The sequence below is a fragment of the Schistocerca serialis genome, chromosome 10 (genome assembly GCF_023864345.2).
Source record: "Schistocerca serialis cubense isolate TAMUIC-IGC-003099 chromosome 10, iqSchSeri2.2, whole genome shotgun sequence".
Taxonomy (NCBI): domain Eukaryota; kingdom Metazoa; phylum Arthropoda; class Insecta; order Orthoptera; family Acrididae; genus Schistocerca; species Schistocerca serialis.
The window spans coordinates 207,102,516-207,123,004 of NC_064647.1; positions in this window are offsets into that span (position 1 = coordinate 207,102,516).

Below are 20,489 nucleotides of genomic sequence, written 5' to 3' on the forward strand. Positions count from 1 at the left end.
GCTCCTCCACTCTTGTAGCTGCAGTCTGGTTTCTGTACAAATTGTAAATAGCCTTTCGGTCCCTGTATTTTACCCTTGTCACCGTCCGCCCCCGGTAGCTGAGTGGTCAGCGTGACGGACTGTCAATCCTAAGGGCCCGGGTTCGATTCCCGGCTGGGTCGGAGATTTTCTCCGTTCAGGGACTGGGTGTTGTGTTGTCCCAATCATCATCCATCATTTCATCCCCATCAACGCGCAAGTCGCCGAAGTGGTGTCAAATCAAAAGACCTGCACAAGGCGTTAGGTCTACGCGACGGGGGGCCCTCGTCACACGACATTTCGTTTGCTTTCACCCTTGTCACCTTCAGAATTTGAAAGAGAGTATTCCGGTCAACATTGTCAAACGTTTTCTCTAAGTCTACCAATGCTAGAAACGTAGGTTTGCCTTTCCTTAATCTATTTTCTAAGATAAGTATTAGGGTCAGTATTGCCTCCCGTGTTCCAACATTTCTATGGAATCCAAACTGATCTTCCCCGAGGGCCGCTTCTACCAGTTTTTCCATTCGTCTGTAAAGAATTCGTGTTAGCATTGTTCAGCCGTGGCTTATTAAACTGACAGGTCGGTAATTTTCACATCTGTCAACACCTGCTTTCATTCTTATTCAAAGAATAGTTGCACCGAAATCACCGTGATTTTTGGTGGTCGCCTGGACATTAAAAGAGGAGGAGCATGGTTCTTGATAGGGCGCATTATCACCAAGGAAGGAAACGCACGCTCTGCAATATGCACCCACGCTGGCCATGGTGTTCCTATGGGTAGGAGTCTCATCCTTCCACCATAGCGGTTGACAGCTGCTGCACGGTTGCTGGCGTATGTTAACGTGCTACAGTACGTCTCCCCAAAGCACCCCACACGAGTTCGGTGGGATTTAAGACGGGGGAACAGGCAGGCCAATCCATTCACCGAATTTCCTCTCGTTCGAAGAACTCCTCCACCTGCGCTTTTCGATTCAGCCGTACATTGTGTGGTGTGGGGGGTTGATCTGCTATTCTGTCATTCTGCGCAACGGATTAATCTGAGATGTACCCTTTACCCTGTGGCTCCTGCAAGTTGCAATTTCCACCCCCACACTACTACAGAAGTCAGACAGACGCTCCTAACGTTCTAAAGAGAAATGCCTGAAAAACTTTCAGCAATAAATATCTTCTGGAGTCGTCCGCTGTAAGGAAATGACCCAAAAATTCACAAAATTTGGGATACTTGGGTACTGGAGTAGTGCTAGTTAGTGTAAGAAAAACATGAAACTAACGAAAAATATTTTTTATTTTGCAAAAATTCTGAGAAATCACAGTGGCACTTTTAGTTATGAATTGAACAAGTTATATCCTGGTTCTCTTCGGAATGTGAAGTTACCTCTCAAGGATAGAATTCGCTAATGAAATTTCTATACAAAGTTTGTTATTGACTTGGCAGAATGGCTGAGAGGCACGCCTAGTCAACTTGAATAATTATCCGTTAGAATGTTGCTAGGTACGGTTGAGGCTGTCGCGTGTGAAATGCAGTGAAGTGTAGTGTTGTGGAGGAAATATGGGGCTCGCAAGAGCTGTAGCGCACAATACCGTAAGCTGCGATGACTGCTGTCTGCGCCGCTCGCTGCTGACAAATAAGATAACTCTCGTTCTATCTGGATTGACCTTCGCCGTATAATATAATAAAATAATGGAATAAATGATAATAAAATGTTGAAATGCGTGGCTTTTTAAAATGTATTGAATTAATGAGATTAATTTTTCGGCATGAATGACAAGCACAATAAGCTGAGCTATGCCTGGAAATAAGTTCGTATTAGTTCATATTATTTTGCAGGGCGAAGTAGTTTCTTTCTCCGCTGTAGATTTGTGCTTACCATTCTTTATAATGCTACGTTTGGTCGCCGTGTTCCCATTAAGCTTATCGGATCTTCGTAATATTCCAAAGTACACAGGTGGGCTTCAGTTCTTGTAATTATTGTACTATTTGAAATAACAACTCACACGACCTTTCTGTTAATAAAACAATACTGTATTTTTCTAAACGGTGCACATATGAAATACATACTCCTCACTTAATTCTTAGCGACCCCAAAATGGCGGTCTACAATTACTCGCTAAAAATGGCGTGCTTCTCTCTCGTTCACTAGCTGAGCGCGAATCCTTCCTTCCTCCTACTGGTACCAGAAAAAATCCTGTTTTTTAACAACTGAAAGTCAAAAAATACATGACGGTAGGCATAGGCTCTATGATGGGCTACCGCTTCATCTTCTCTCTTTGCCTTTAAAGAAGACGCAAACATAAAGGAAATGCAAAAGGATTATCACAAATGCCCCCTACTGTATACTGTCGGAAATAAGTCTCTTTATTTAGGGAGACAGTATACAGTAGCCTTATTAACCTTGAGGCTCATAGTTCAGTCACTTGGTGCACGTCAATGGAGTTTTAATATCCTTATGCTACTACAAGTATATCTACAAATCTCATTTTCTCGGCCATTGCAAATTCATACAAATAAATACATTCACATATACTTATATCACGTAATTACATTCATATATATTCATATTACATATCGCCCGTCCATGGCGTGCTAACGTCGTAGTCTCTTATTTCTCCTTACATTTGTTAAGCAGTATTACCAGGGGGAAAATGTTACATTTCTTAATGTGGTGTCACCGCCAGACACCACACTTGCTAGGTGGTAGTTTTAAATCGGCCGCGGTCCATTAGTACATGTCGGACCCGCGTGTCGCCACTGTGTGATCGTAGACCGAGCGCCACCACAAGGCAGGTCTCGAGATACGGACTAGCACTCGCCCCAGTTGTACGGACGACGTAGCTAGCGACTACACTGACGAAGCCTCGCTCCTTTGCCGAGCAGATAGAATAGCCTTCAGCTAAGTCCATGGCTACGACCTAGCAAGGTGCCATTAGTAACATTGCATGTATCTAAAGAGTCTCACTTGTGTCGCCACAATCTCCAGATGTACCAAAAGGATGGATTAAAGTTAAGTATTCCAGAAGCTACGTACTTTTCTTTATAGCATTCATTACGTATCCTGTTTCAGACCTCACGCCATCCTGCTTTAACTTAGCGCGTGCCTTTCGGCTTCCTCTCATTGTGTCTAGGCTGTCTTGTCTAGACACAACACCGTCCATGGCGTGCTAACGTCGTAGTCTCTTATTTCTCCTTACATTTGTTAAGCAGTGTTACCAGGGGAAAATGTTACATTTCTTAATGTGCTGTCACCGCCAGACACCACACTTGCTAGGTGGTAGTTTTAAATCGGCCGCGGTCCATTAGTACATGTCGGACCCGCGTGTCGCCACTGTCAAGGATCGCAGACCGAGCGCCACCACAAGGCAGGTCTCGAGATACGGGATAGCACTCGCCCCAGTTGTACGGACGACGTAGCTAGCGACTACACTGACGAAGCCTCGCTCCTTTGCCGAGCAGATAGTTAGAATAGCCTTCAGCTAAGTCCATGGCTACGACCTAGCAAGGCGCCATTAGTAACATTGCATGTATCTAAAGAGTCTCACTTGTATCGCCACAATCTCCAGATGTACCAAAAGGATGGATTAAAGTTAAGTATTCCAGAAGCTACGTACTTTTCTTTATAGCATTCATTACGTATCCTGTTTCAGACCTCACGCCATCCTGCTTTAGCTTAGCGCGTGCCTTTCGGCTTCCTCTCATTGTCTAGGCTGTCTTGTCTAGACACAACACTTAAATTGTTCTTTCACTATATTTTAAAAAGTGTTTCCCCTTGGCTTTTGGTTCATTAGCCGTTCTGAGAAGCTGTCCTTTCGGCACACGTTATCTCATTGTTCGCTGCACTTATGGCCAGCAGCAGCTCATTGTTTAACGCGCCCGACGCAGTGACGCAAGCGCCACGTGGGCAGCAGTACTGCCCGCGCACACACTGTAATGTCGCTCCAGGCTCGTGATGTCGGTGTTGTATATGCCCTCCAGTCCGGAGACTGGATACGACGGATTCAGCTCCAACGCTCAACCCGAAGAACACCAATACCTCATCTCGCGCCTGGGCCAGGTTTTCGGCCAGTGACATTGAAGGTAAGAGCCGCACTGCAGGATACGCACTATCTTCCGTCTTGCATTATAGTTCAGCGGTTTTCACACCTCAACTTGTGGTTATACGGATTTCCTCTGATATCTCCGTCGCACACGCATCACACTCTCTGTATTCACTTTGCTAGACTATAGCGTTTACTCATATTACGGCTGAGCCGTTATTTTCAACATTATTAGGCCTTAATATTTTTGTATCACTTCACACGTGCGAGTATTTTACTCGTCCGTCGCGTGGCACTTCACATACATACATAAGTTGTTCTTCTTAAAGTATAAAATCTCACATAAAATTGATAATAGTGCATACATAGACATAAATATTGACAATAATAGGGTTGACACACAAATTTACAATTCATTCACATTTCATATACGGACTCCATGACATGCACCCTCTTACACACTAATATGTAAATCAGGAGGTATCTTTCATTTATTCTGAATATTGGCATTTTCTATTCTTGTCTTGTAGGACCGACCTCCTGCTCGTTTTTACATCCACAACTACAATAGAAAATACTACATACATATTTTCATAGACATCGACATTGGCAATAGTAAAGTTGACACATAAATGTACAAGTCACATTCACATTTCCTATATGGGTTCCATGTTAGGCATCATCCATCTTACACACTAATAAGTAGTTAGAAGGAATCTCTCATTTGTTCTGAATTTTTGCTTTTTTCTTGACTTGCAGGCCCAACCTCCTGCGCGTTTTTACCATCACAAATACACATAGAAAATACGTTCCAGCACTACTCACTACATGGAAAACAGGATTCACTAAGGTCTGCTTCAGAAATCAAGCTACTTCTAGGATTGCTGTTTGTAGTGCGTCGTTAGTGTACTTATTCTATCCTTGGCATTTGATAAATCTTCATACTATGTATAATATTTACAAGTGCTCGTTCGTGAGCGAATGTGGTGGATGTTTTATCCCTTGAGAATCCTGACTTCATCACTGCTTGTTAATCGTCGTAATATTCCACATTCGTGAACACATATTTCAAGCCATATTTCTGCCTTATTGATTCGACGACATGTACATGTTTACCTTTGTGACGTGTGACCGATAATTTTACCGTATTTTTGTCATGTGTAGCTCCACTCATAATTCATTATCGCTAAATAAGAACGCGCATGTGCTAAAATAATGCTTTCGCTCCTGCGTGCGTCAAGAACTCAGTGTAGAAAATATTGTTTCACTGCATTTTGTAATCATTCCTCATACGAATCGTGTATCATATTTTCATTTATAGTAACCCTATAGTTTCTCGAGCTGTAACAGTTAGTCTCTAAGGAAATATTTTTCATACTAGGTTGTTTTACATTCTGATGTCTGTGTAGCAAATCACTGTGCTGGGGTGTGTTTTAAATGTATCGTGCACCATTGTTACTATCGACTTCACTGTTTCTTCTACACTCCTCACTGCTTCCTCGTGATGTTCGTTTTCATAATTACTGACCGTACATGCATCATCATACTTTGCTTTCCACACTCATACAACCATTCATTCTAAGACTTAAAACTATATAGTGTATTCTTTCTTACGTCGGCTTCGTGGCCCTTTACTAGGTACCCTTGTAATATTAATCTTCATATTCATCGCCGTATACCCATATACTTGTTCATTAAAAAGATTCCACATAAATCGCCATTTATACTCATGTACTACCTACAGGGTTCTCGCACTAGAACCACCGCCCTATTTATTTCTTCCCACAAATATAAATGAACTCGTATTACTCTAATACACTTTCATTCTCTTCCTAGATTCCCTCCATGCACAGTACGTCACCACAAACGTAGATTAACTAATTAATACCTTCAATCGAATCTAATAAAACCTTTCACTCTCTCTACTTCAAAATATTATCCAGCAGTGAAATTTCATTTATTTCTCCATATCGCTTTTGTAAGCATACAGTACTTATCTCAGTTCTTTTGTTTTAAGTTCATGTAATTAAGTTGTGTGCGTATTGGTTGGTTTTTGTATTTACTTATCTTATCTCCCGCGTGTTGTTCAATTCATGTTTACAGCTTTATTTTGCTGCTTATACTATAAGGTATAGTGTAATTAATAGCAACTAACATAGGTGAGTTCTGTAATAACAAATTTGTGGATACGTATTCTCCCTGTACATTAAGCTCACTACTTCTAATGTTGTCTGTAAAGAAGTGTAGTTCTATAAGTGTACAACTGCTCCTCTCGCTAAATCTTGTACGATATGTTATTTTATAGTTTACGTCTCAGTCACACGCATTTTTCTATGTTTATATCTCATTATACCTTTCACATCGTCGCTCACTTATGTGTTGTATGTAAGTCGCTTAGTTCTTAAGTTATGTGCTAATCGCGTTCTTTCAAGTGTACATGTTGTTACTTCCCTTTCCGACTTGTCTTAATCCTGTTGTATATAGTCAGATAGGTCATTTCCTGTGTTTATTCTCTTTTACGTTGAATGATGAGAAATAAGTATAACTATGTACGTTCAATGGATTGTGTTAAGTTCACAAATTTAGCATATTCTACTCTCTTTATAGCTTACTTGCGTCAATGCGCTCATTTTCTTAAAGCTGCACATGCTTAACTTAATGATCAAAATCATGAAAAATTCAATTTTTACTTTTTTGCGTTTTCTGAATCTGCAGACTATTACCTTTTAATAGATATATAATTTATTCAATTCCGAAGACTGCAACTAATTTTAAATTTTTTTAAAAATGTGTTCTACATGGGTGTGACCCACTGTGGCGCTGTTAAACTGCTGTCAAATGGTGTTATTATTAACGTCCGTGTTCATCAGGTACATTTTAGTGATGTGAGATAAAGTATGTGTTGTGGCTAACCTGTGATGGTTCAATATATATCGCTGGTGTGATTGTCGATTGTTTCCTGTTTATTTACTCTGTCGTTATCTCGAAAATATTCGTAATTAATTCTGTTTCTTGAGTCTCTGTTTTGTTGAAGTACAATAATGAGTAAAAGTAAAGTTATTGTAAATCCTCTGAAGGCTTTTAAGAAAAGGAGAAATGTTGGAAAGCCAAAGGTATGTGTTATTACTGTAAACAATAAAGACGATAACCAAGTGAGTGAACCTAACCTCTCAAGTACACCTGCCCATAGCAGTCAAAGTGGGAAAGAAAATACTTCACAGAAGAAGCTTGGTTCAATGAGTGAAAACTATGAATGTTTTATGGGCGAATTGGATGTGAATGAAATATTTGATATGTCGATTCTCAAAGGAATTTTTTCAAACTGTGTAAGATGTATTCATTTTAGTGAAGTTGGTCTGGAACTCTCCATAATAAAGCACGTAGGACTTGCTAGTGAAATACAACTGAAATGTGATAAGTGTTCATACATGACCACCTTTTGGAACAGTGTTGCAGTAACTGCAACTGAAGAAAATGGTAGCAAAATCTACGAACACAACAACGAGCGATGCTTGCTTTAGACAAGGAACGCCTTCGGGCTGCAGACAGGGCTGTAAAGAGTCTAGAAATACAAGCAAGAGTAAACAGGAGGAGGAACAAGAGGAAGCTGGAGGAGGAGTTTGCAGAGGATGAAGATAATCCATCCTATGGACCTGGAATGCACTAAAAAGTTAATCCAATCTTTGTCGCTCGATTCCGAAAACTTTTATTTTCTCATACTAATTACATGTTTTCTAAGGATCTTCCAAACATATTTGTTTTTAACTTTCAGTAAATGTTACACAGTACCTTCTGCATAATTTAACACAGCCTTTTTCCAAAAAACTGTATATTTTTGAATATATAAATAAAAAATTGCAAAAAAATGTTGTGAATTTTCATTACAATTGAAAAAAGAATCATCTTTAATAACTGAACTAAAATTTTGTAAAATCCCGGTGTTAAGTTGTAGCCCATATTCCAATAAATAATCTGTAAAAAGTTCAACTTCCTACCTCAAATACTTTGTGAGGGAAGATGTAATTTATAAGCGTTATTTTAACATTGCAAGTATAGGGCGTTCCGGAGCCCCTTTAAGCGCGGCAGCACGGCTCAGTATACCCCATCGCTCATGCCTCTCGCTTAAAGCTCGCGCACTGTGAATTAAGTCTTAAGGAAGTACAATATCAAAATACAAGGAAAATTTATTTTCACTAGGCTGCATCTCACTCTCTGCATGTTAGGTAGTAAAAGAAAATTGAACATTCCTTATTGATTAAGCAGGATAGTAGAAGAGGGAGAGGGCACCGGAAATATAAATATTGTACCACCTAGCTGGAGAGGAACCGAGCGCCAGTCGGTTTATTCGTCAAAGAGCGACAAACCTCCTACCTTCTTACGTTTTACTGATGCAACAGATAAGGACAGAATGAGATTTGAATTTTCATTTAATAAATTTCCGCAAATCTTTATGTGGATACATGCCTTTTATTTTACCATTTTTTATATTTCGTATCAAGTAGCACCCCGGATGTGGCTTGTCAACAATGATATACGGACCAACATATAACAATTGCCATTTTTTATTCAATGCCTTTAATTTCGATGATTTCGGATGCGCTCTTAGTAGTCCCTCCTGTCCAATCTGGAATTCTGTTACGTTTTTCAATTTCCTGTCGTAAATTCCTTTCCTTATTTGAGCTTCCTCTTCCAATGTTTTTAGCGCTCGCCGTACTTTCTCAGCTAAGACTACGTCTTTGTGCGGTAATTTAGGTGTCGGTTCTGCCCATTCATCCAGCTCCACCTTTTCAAACATTAGTTCGGCCAGTGTGTGTCCTGTTGATGTGTGTGGTAGGTGATTTACTACGTGCTGAAACGGACCCAGGTATTCTATCCATTTCCTTTGGTTCTGTGGTATATATGTGCGGATAAAGCTATTAAATTCACGGAAGCACCGTTAGACGGGACTTGCTTCCGGGTGGAACTTGGATACTAAAATATGACGTATGTTTTGTGATTTTAAAAATGATTTCCATGGGTCACATGTAGAATTTGAGGCGTTATCAGGTAGGACTGCTTGGGGTTTCCCAATGCGTTGTATGTAGTCTTCCAGCATTCGCCTTATTGGTCCTGACCTAACTGTTTTGACTGCGTACAGCTGGAGATACTTACTAAAAACATCATACAGGGCTACGATGTATTTAACTCCGCCGTGGGCTTGGGGATAAGGTCCTGCGGCGTCAATAGATACAAGATCTCTTGGTTGCTTTGGTATTATTGGGTTTAGTACGTTAAGACATGCCCTATTCTGATGTTTGACCTTTTGACACACCGCACAGCGTTTGATTACTTCCTCTATACGTCGCCTCATATTAGGGAAATAACAATACATAGAAATTTTGGCGGCACACTTTAGCACTCCATAGTGCCCCCATGTGCGGTGCGTGTATTGAATTAAGTTTTCCACATATTCCTGAGGCATGCACACACACCACTTATCCATTCGTCGATCTCTTCTGTGAAAGAGGACGCCATTATGTATAATGTAATACTGCTCTAAACGTTCGTGTGTTCTAGCCTGCAATTTTTTCCTTACCTTGCTCCATCTCGGCTCTTCTTCCTGTAAACGTTGCATGTTTTTGCAAATTTTAATATAATATGGTTTAAAAGTTCAATCATTTATTAAAAGCACCTTGAAGTCTGATGTTTGTTCCTCTAACTCGTGGAAATCGGGAAGACCTTGCGGTAACCGTGATAGTGCATCTGCCAAAACATTCTGTTCCCCTTTTATGTACACCATCTCAAAATCAAACTCTTGGACATACATGCACCACCTTGCTATTCTCTTATGTAACAACTTGCACGTCAGAAGAAAGGACAAGGCTTGATGATCACAGTAAACTTTGTTATGTTTTCCCCAAAGGTAATATTGAAATTTACGAAACGCCCAAACTACTGCTAACGCTTCTAGCTCAGTTACGGAATAAGATCTTTCGCATTGTGAGGGTTCTACTGGCAAAACTGATTACATTTACTTCTTCCTTACCATCCTTTGTTATTATTTGAAACAGGCACGCACCGAGCCCCTGATAACTAGCATCGGTGCTTAAACAAAAATCCAATTCCATATTTGGGTGTTTCAGGATAGGCGCGTTAATCAGCGCCTGCTTAATCTGCTGAAAATCATTTTCACATTCTTTAGTCCACAACCAACTGTGGTTTTTACGTAGTAAGTTTAATAGTGAACTACTGTTCAACAATTGTTGTGGAAGAAACTTCCTGAAAAACGAGGCCATTCCTAGAAAACCTTTTAATTGTTTCTTAGTATAGGGTGTTGGGAAATTCCGTATCGCATCTAGTTTACTGGGGTCAGGTAGAATTCCTACTGGTGAAATAATATGCCCTAAGAATTTTATTTTTTCCTTTCCGAATTCAGACTTTTTAAAGTTAACTGTGACATTGTATTCATCAAATTTTTGAAAAATCCTTTCCAAAATACTTACATGTTCATCCCATGTTTGAGTTGCAATTAATAGATCATCAACGTAGAGTGTAACCTGGCTAAGCAGTTCCGGTCCAAATACCCTGTCTAATGCTTCAATAAATACACCAGCGCTCACATTTAATCCGAAAGGCAGCACCCTAAATTGGTAGCTCCTCCCGGCATTTATGAAAGCTGTATACTTTCTACTCTCTTCATGTAATAAAATTTGCCAGTACGAAGCTTTCAAATCAAGGGATGTTAAATACTTAACGCTATGAAACTTTAATAGCTGCTCTTCTAGATTCTCTGGCCTTGTTCTTACAGGAACGATGATTTTGTTTATTTCCCTCGCGTCTAACACCAACCGCACCGTTCCGTCAGTTTTACCAACTGCGAGAATCGGACTGCAGTAAGGTGAGTGCGATGTTTCAATAACCCTCCACTAATCATACGCTCTATTTCTTTTCTTACTGCCTCTTTCTTTACCCAGCCATATGACGTTCTACAATATGTTTCATGCGGGTATACTTCCATTTTACACTCATATCCCTTAATAACACTAGGTTGTTTACGATAAATGTTATGCTATTTGAAGAGTAATTTTGTCAGTTCACTTCGCTGTTCATTGTTAAGACAAGTGGATTTACTTATTTTACTGTCGACTATTTGCTCATCGAGGATCTCCCTACCAGCGTCATCAAGTTCCATCTCCTTTGCCATTAAGGATTGAGGGTAGACAAGTTTAACATTAATGTCTGGTATCGGCCTAATCTGATTTGTCATTGTAGTTCTTATTAAGTCCAGAGTCAGTGTGCGCTCCCCTACATGAAATTGGCATTCCCCGCTGCCGATGTCTATTTCCATCCCATATCTTCTGAACACCTCCATACCAAGTATACAGTTCACTATAAGTTTGTCTACCAACAAGAAAGTACACTGCAAAATTACACCACATATGCTAATGGGTATGCTGGCCTGTAATTTTATAACTTTAGATTTACTTCCCATCGATGTTACGATCTTACAGTTCTCTACAGGTAGTGTGGGTACATTTACTTCCCTCGCTATCTCTTTGAACAAGCTAGTAGACATTAGGCTTGTCGACGCGCCAGTATCCAAAACAACTAGTACATCTATGTTTCCCACCTTTACCTTTATTGTTGCTTGAATAATTTCACTTACCTTGCGTGTTGTTTCTTTCTCTTCGATAAACAAGTCTTCTTTCATTTCTCCATCCTTCTCATACCTAAAAAATAGATTCCGGATATGCTGTATGTGTAGGTTTGTTTTAGTGTCTGCTTCCTCCTTTCCGTTCCTGTTCGTTTTAGTGTTTAAGTCGCTCATATTAGTACTGTGGCACACTGATAGTTCATTACCTTCTTCGATTATTATTTCCTGGGGCCGGTAAAGGTATTGTTTCATTTTCTGCCGTCACTTCTACTATGTTTACCGTATGTTCGCGTGCTCGCCATTTCGTGTCCCGGTTGTTTCGATTTGACTACGGGCTGCCTGTTATCTCTCGGATCCCTGTGTTGCATATTCCGTTCCTGGTAATTTGCATTTCCTTGTCGCCTATTGTCGAAGTTTTCCCTCGAATTTCTATTGTCTCGGCCATTACCGTACCTATGGGGCTGATATTTAGTTTCGTGCCCTCGGTCACCCTGTGGCTGATGGGTAGACCGATTGTACGGATGCCATTCATTCATACGCACACGACCGTTATAATTTCCAAAGCCATTGCCGTTACCGTAGTTCTTCCCGTGTGGGTTGTGCCCATTACCGTTACGATAATTAGGCGCGGCTTGCCCGTCCTCATGAATCAGATCTATTGAGTCGAGCACTGAAAGAAAATACTGGGGATCATATTCGGGAACAGTTATTAATTTGTCCCTAACATTTGCAGGTAACTTGTTCTTTAAGATTTTCAGTACATCGACATGAGATACCGGATTATTCCAGTAACGGGTCTTGTTTAGGTATTTTTCAAAATAGCTTCTTAGCCCTCCGAATTTTGAATGATATGGTACTGGGTTAAATACCTCTCGTCTTAACCTCTCCTGGATAGCTGTTGACCAGTATTTATCTAAAAATGCATTCTCAAACTGATCATATGTCTCGCAAAGTTCTGACGTCTCCGTAGCCCACAAAAGGTCATCACCCTCGGTGTGTCCTACTACATATTTAATCTTTTGAGCTTCTGTCCAAGTCCTGGGCAGTACATTTCTAAAGGCTCGAACAAACACTACCGGGTGCGTTCGCTTTCTCTCATTTGAGAGTACGGGGAACTGTCGATGTTTTATTAAGCTCTCATCCATTAACAACGCTGTCCAGCACGGCGGAACAGCATTTCCCTGCGGTGATGGTATATTTGTTTCAGCAAAGTTTTGCCCGCTGCTCGCGTCGTGCGTCGACATGCGGTCGCGCGGCGTGGGTTGGGCATTGTTGTCCGCGCCACTGACTTCTCCCACTGGCGGATGGCTGTTTATTGCTCCGCTTACCGCCCCAGGCGATGATATTACCGTACTTTGTTTGTTAACTATTTCGTCTCTTAACCGTTGTTCTAACTGTCTGTTATCATGTTCTACGCGTTTTAAGATTTCTTCTTCCTTGTCTCCCATTACTTCCTTTACCGCTTCCACATAGGTACGCTGTTCACGTACGCATTTTTCTGCGAACGTTGTATTTTCGTCCTTTGCATTGCTCTTTACCAATTCATAAAGCTGCACAATGTCTGAGTTGATCCTCTTGTGTTCTGACTTGAGTAATCCTGCCTCCAATGTGATTTTTTCTACATTTTCTGGCAGGTCGTCACAGAAAGAACGTAGTTTCGCTGCTTCTGATCGTACATTGTCTAAGTTGACCTGTGTATTCTTTTGCATTGCCTGTAAATTCTCTTGGGTTTCTCTAATTCCGGATAGCTCCTGTCGATACGTGTGTGTTAGTGTTTCAAATTTTTGCCCATTATGCCTTTTAATTTCTCACCCATATCGTGAACCGAAATTTGTACTTGTTCATTAATTTTCCTATCCACCTCCGCGGAGATTTGTGAAATCTGCTGTGTGAACTTCGTGTCCAGACTACTGAGTTCTGTGCACAAATTTTTTACCTCGTCTGAAATGTGTCATGTCTTCTCGGTCTCGGACTTTACTGTGGTCATGTCTGCTTGTATCGTTTGTAAACTTGACATTTTATTCTCTAAACCCGACATTTTTGAATTTGTCTGCTTTCATTGCATTCATGCTTGTTTGTATGGATTTTGTTAAGGCTGGAAATAAGGCTTGCATATCTTCCGTATTCACTTCCGGCCTACGCCTGTCAGCATCTGCGTCCGTGCTACACGTACTGCTCTCATTTAAAATATTCTCTTGCCTCGAGGTGCCATTAGTTACGTCTACTGTAATTAACGTATTGCTTGTAATTAAATGTTCTGTATTCACGGGCGTCGAATGCAACAATGGCATGTCGCGCCCAGCATCCAAATAATCACCGCTAAACGGTTCCAAATCACTCATTGTTGCATTTTGCAAATGAACATCCACTACATTGGCCTTCTGATTTTCGAATGACATTTCCTTATTGTTTTGACCCTCCATTATAGAAATCCTTATACCACTGCAGATATCAAAATAAAATTTTTTTAAGTTTTTACTTCCGCGCTACTTCTCACGCGAAAAAATGCATATGCAGTTGTATGTAATTGTAGTCTCAACTGTTCTTCAATCAATATATTTTCCGTACTAATAAAGAAATGTCATTATCTCTACTTGACTACAATAGCGTTAATCTCTGAAGCTTTAGGTTCTGGATTTTAGGAAATAGGTGGATGGATTTTCTAATAGGTCTACTGGGAACGCATTCTCTATATGCATTGCGCGGTCCTACCTGATTGTTGTCTTGTAAATGGTACTTCCTCTATTGTGCTATGTTGTGTGCTCTTGGTATCGTCGCCTTCTTCCTTCTAATTTATTTATTATTTCCTTTTGATAGTATTTCTTCAGTATCACATCACCGTCTCCGTCACATCATCAGCGTACGTGGAACATAAAGAAATTGTTAACATACATGTTGTAACAACTATAATGGCTTCTGACATCAAATGTAACAGTTGTGTTACTAAATGTGACACTTCTGTCACTCAATGTAACTGTGTTTTCTCTTTTGATGCTGTCAATTGTCAGGATGAGCATTCTAAAGCATTCTGTCAGGGTGAAAATATTAAATAAATTAACTTTTCTCTCTTAACAACATGTGGGCAGGGTGGGTTCTTCCTTGGCTCGGGTATGAGGTCGAATGAAACATCATTTTTACATAAGATAACTTTTATTGAAAGTTTCGTACAACTGTATCTTACTGGGACGATCTGGTTCGGAGAGCGGCAGCCGTGTCGTTTGCGTAGCCTTGTGCTGCGACAGCGGCGGCGGCGGCGGCGGCGTCTGATTACGCGTAGCGGTGTGTATCTCGTGTCGCCGTCTCGCCCAGCTGACCGGAGACGCGCAGCGCGAGGTGGCCCGTTTAATTATTGCGAGCGACGTCGTGCATCGGATGGTGATACCTTGAATGTGACGTCCCAGTGTTTCTCTTCTCTAAGCCGCCGCGTGTGTTGTGCGTCGACCAGCGGAGCGGCGCGGCGGGGGAAGGCCACTGTCCCGAACTCGAACCACGGACTCCCGCTTGCCAGTCTTCGGCTGTCAGGTCTTCATCCCAGCTCACAGGTGACTGCTGAGGTGAGGCCGTCTCCTTCCCGTCCTCACGAGTCACCGGGGTACGTAAAAATCAGACTTCCAATACCTTTTAACTTCTGTCTTCTGGCGCCGCGGCTGCTGCTTGCTATTCCATTACAGCGGCGGACTTGGCGCGTCTGTGCATGATGCAGTCTCTTCTTGCATGACGGTCTTCAGCAGCGAAACTGACTGAACACTACTGCTACTCTTCTTTTCTTCCTTCGTTTCTCGTCTTCGTCTCCGTTCCCGTCTCCGTCTTCGTCCCCGTCTTCATCTGTCTTCATCTGTCTTCATCTCTTGGGCCCACCGCGTCTCGCGTATTTATTCACTTCAGTTCACTGGAGGTGAACGACTTCACGGCCATTGCCTCTTCTGTCACGTTGGAAAGCTTCTCGAAAAATCTTCTTGACCTCGGTCATTGGCTCTTGGAATGTAGGCGGGGGCCTCTGATCGCATGTGACGACTGAGAAACACGTGAGCCGGTCATTGCCTCTTCCGTCACGTTGAAAAGCTTCTCGAAGAATCTTCTTAACGTCGGTCATTGGCTCTTGGAATGTAGGCGAGGGCCTTTGCTCACATGCCACAACTGAGAAACACGTGAGCCGGTCGGGCGATGCCCTGACGGCTGAATCGACAGCGCCCGCTTATGTGGAACTGCTGACTTCATGGTCATTGTCTCTTCTGTTCTGCTGTTCTGCACGCTGAATGCCAGTATGTAACTCTCTAAACTAAACCAACTTTCCATTTATATTCTAATTTCTAGTTCACTTTGATTTCACTAATTTATTTACTTAAGTAACACTTAACATTCCTCCACCCTTCGGAGAAATTCGCCCTCGAATTTACCACTCAACATTCCTCCACTCTTCACATGGCAAAAGCACAAACACTGAACACACTCGAGTTAGAAGATTACACACGCTTCACATTAAGTATGTGGAAAATACTTTATCACTTTACAAAAGCACTGTACGGTCATGAATCACATAGTTCTTACATAAATGGTTGTAATAAGTGTAACATATCTTGATGACAATGAATAAACATAAAATAGGTTTTGCACTTAGAAAATTACAGAGCAACAGCTGTTTAATCTACCCTATACTAATGAAAGAATATCTATTCTACAGTATTTTTTATGTTAACAAGAGACTGTTTAATAAAGAATGAAGTACAATAAAACAAATTAATACACTAATGCTCAAAAGTAACTGCTGAAGTACACCAGTTAAGAGTGTGGTATCCAGTTAACAGGGATTTGATGAAGTTGTATATTATTATTTGGCTTATTTTTTCGTCGTAAATAAAAGAAAACTGTACAAAGCAGAAACACCAACACAAAGGTTCCAGATATGCCCGTTTCTAGCATTATAATTTTAGTTTTGTTCACCTTTTAATTGTAAGACATGTTGCATCATAACATGGGCATCAATTTTGCCTTGCTGCGAGTTTATGAACATATCTAATGACTTCAGAAGGGAACTGTCAAGGGAGTCATTGAGGTAGGACAGGTTTTGTGTAGGAGATGCTTGCATATCGTTGTCTGAAAAAAGCAAACATGGTTATAGACCTACGAACCTAGTAAAAACAGAAACAAAGAACAGAAGGAATACATTGTTAACTACAAGATCTACATGTTTCTACATTCAACTTTTTTTTTCTAAAAAATAAACCATTATAATTTATTAATTATTTACATTTGTATACTGTCCACAGTCTACTAAGATTCAACTAGGACATTCGCACCCTTGATCGAAGATTGTATGGTGCCATGTCTGTATGTTGTGCTGGCGTGGCCACTCTTTTTCCTCTTCGGGAACTTCCTCCACCCTTCGGAAAAGCAGATACTATTGTTGAAGGAATTACATCTGGAGCGCCCTTAAAAGATTTTAAACGACTTGCATGGCCAATGGTAGTTCGGGTGGGCAGTTGCAATTTAACGTTGACTGGTGACGTGATCTCAATAATTTGATAAGGACCTCTGTAGTTTGTTACAAATTTCTTCGTTTTTCCTTTCGCTATTTAAGGAGTTGAAAGCATAACCCACTGACCGATTTTGTAATTTGGATATTTAGCTTGGGTATTACCTAATCTTTCCTGTCGTTCCAAAGCCTTTGTATTAGATTTTTGAACCTTTTTCCATACCTCCTTTATCATTCGACTGAAATCTCTTACTGTTTCTCCGACTTTTCCGTTTTTCTGCCTGATTACATCAAAAGGGGACGGCATTTTTTTTCCATAGACCACTTCATAAGGTGACATGCCAGTTGCTTCATGCGTTTTGGCGTTGTATACCGACACGATTATTGGTAAATACGTATCCCAATTAGAATGTTGTTCGTTAATATAATAACTAAGCATCTTGCCAATTGTCCGATGAACTCTTTCTGTGCGCCCGTTGCACTGAGGGTGTAACGGAGTTGTGCGTAATTTGCGTATTTTTAATAAGTGGCATAGCTGTTTCATTAATTCAGACATAAAATTAGATCCCTGATCTGTGATAATAGCTTGAGGTACTCCAAATTTAAGTATCCAATTGTTAACTAAAGCTTGGGCAACTGTATTTGCTTGCTGATCTGGGAGACTCACCATAGCTAGATAGCGTGAAAAGTGATCTATAATTGTAAGAACATACTTATTACCAGCAGGTGTTTTATGAAATGGCCCGTAGAGATCCACTCCGCAGATTTGAAATGGACATGAAGCCTCGGGGAGCCTCTGTAAGGGTATTTTTGAACGACAAAGTTCAGCTCGTTGTGCGCACGCAATGCAATTACGAACGTACTGCGCAACACCCTGCTTTCTGGTTTGCCACAAAAATCGCTCTGCTACTCGTCTTTCGGTTGTCCGCTGTCCACCGTGTCCTGCAAGGATATGATCGTGGGCCTCTGCCATTATTTCTTGTCTAAGGTGTTGGGGAACAACAATTCGCGTTCCAAGTTTTGTTTTACGGCATAATACACCATCTTCAAAGCAAAATTGTTTTTGAGTTGCGTATTTTTTACATCCTGTATCCTCATCTTGTGCCTTTCTCCAGTCCTCAGTATCTCGGCCTGTTGCTTCCAAAAGTGCTATTTTCCGACTTACGCAATCTGCATTCGTGTGTTTTTTGCCTGGTTTATGGATAACTTCGAAATCCATTTCGGAAAGACATAGGGCCCAACGGGTAAGACGACTAGATGGATCCTTTAATCCAAGCAACCATTTTAAAGCTGCGTGGTCTGTAATGACCTTGAATTTCCTACCATACAAGTAGCATTTAAAGTATTTGATACCATAAATAACACTTAACAATTCTTTCTCCGTTGTGGAATAATTTCTTTCTGTCGTTGTTAGTTGTCTCGAAACGTAGGCTATGGGGTGTTCCGCGCCATTAATATTCTGACTCAAAACAACTCCTACTGAATGTCCACTTGCGTCACAGGATAAAATAAATTCTTTATTATAATCTGGGTAGGCTAATACTGGACTGTGTGTTAACTTATCTTTAAGGGTTTGAAATGCAGATTTACAATCTTCAGACCAATGAAATTTTGCACCCTTTTTCAATAATTGGGTTAAGGGTCGGGCAATTTCAGCAAAATTTTGAACATATTTTCGGAAATACGATGCGAGACCAATGAAACTTTGTACTTCCTTAACGCGTTGTGGTGTTGGGAAGTCCTTAACTGCCGAAATTAATCGAGGATCTGTTTTAATTCCTTTTTCACTAATGACATGCCCTAGGTATGTAACCTCTGTCAATGCAAAACTACATTTTTCCATATTTAATGTTAATTTAGCTTTTCTAAGTCTCTGAAAAACATTACGCAGACGCACAGCATGTTCATTAATGTCTCTGGAGAATACAATAATATCGTCTAGATATACACAACATTGCTGAGTTTTGAGTCCTCGCAATACTCCATCGAGTAGTCTTTGAAAAGTTGCTGGTGCATTTTTCAAACCGAAAGGCATTCTTTTAAATTGCCAGTGGCCTCCAGGGGTAGAAAATGCTGTTTTATGCCTATCTTCAGGAGCAACTTCCAATTGATGATATCCACTACGTAGATCGATTGTTGAAAAGTATTTACTGTTACCCAAACTGTCAATGATATCTGTAATGTTTGGAAGAGGATAAACATCTGAGATAGTTTGTTTGTTAAGGTGTCTGTAGTCACAACAAAATCTATATCGTTTCGTACCATCGGGAGACTTCTTTGGAATAATTACGATATTTGAATTATAAGGCGAATCAGAATATTCTATAATCCCATCTTTTAGATGCTGTTCTATAAATTCATCCAGTACTGGCTGTAAGTGATGCGCAACTCTATAAGGCCTCCTAAAAACTGGGGGGCTATTTCCTGTTGGGATCCTATGCTGTGTGATGTCTGTTGCTGGCAATGGACCTTCTGCATTAAATAAATCTTGGAACTCAACTAAAACTGCTTCTATCGTGTCTCTATCCTTTCCTTTCAAATGCTCAATCTTCTGGCGCAATGCGGTTTTATAGGCGTCTGGTTTCTGACCATCAGTAATATCTGACCAAATGAAATCTTCTTCTTCAAAAGTACTGACTGTAGCCACTAATATTCCCTTGTGCAACTCTTTGTCCTCCACTCCGAAATTGTCAATATGTACCGGTACTTTTCTTTCTCCCTCAACGTCTTGAACCCGTACAACACTCCTACGTACAAAACAATGTGATACATCTAATTCCTCATTTTCCTCTAAAGGCTCTATTAGACACACTGTATCTGTAGGTACTTCGTGGTCAACGGTCATCCAGAGAAGTTTTCCTGAGCCAGATGGTATCTGATCCCGCGAATCAACCTTCAAGGACGTTGCACGCAGTATAGTTGATTTCTCCTTCCGGTTAGGGAAATCTTGCGGCAGAGGGCCCTTTGCAGCGGTGTCACCTAGCTGAAACACTATTCCGCTAAGTTCTACAGTTTGCTGTCTGAGATCGATTTTAGCGTGATGTTTATTCAGGAAATCCAACCCTAGGATCGCGTCGTACCCGTCAGTTACCTTTGTTACCACTTCTACATCTTCTTGAAATTGTACACCGTGAATATAGAAAATCAATGATGTACATCCTAATGACTTAACTGTACCTCCTACTCCACTCAATCTATACCTTGGAGGGTCATATTTCTTTTCTCCAATACATTCATTACTTACTATTGATACGTTTGCGCCTGTATCAACTAGTATCCTTGCCTCTTTATCCTGTATGGTAGCAGATAACCAGCATTCCGCCTTCACATTCG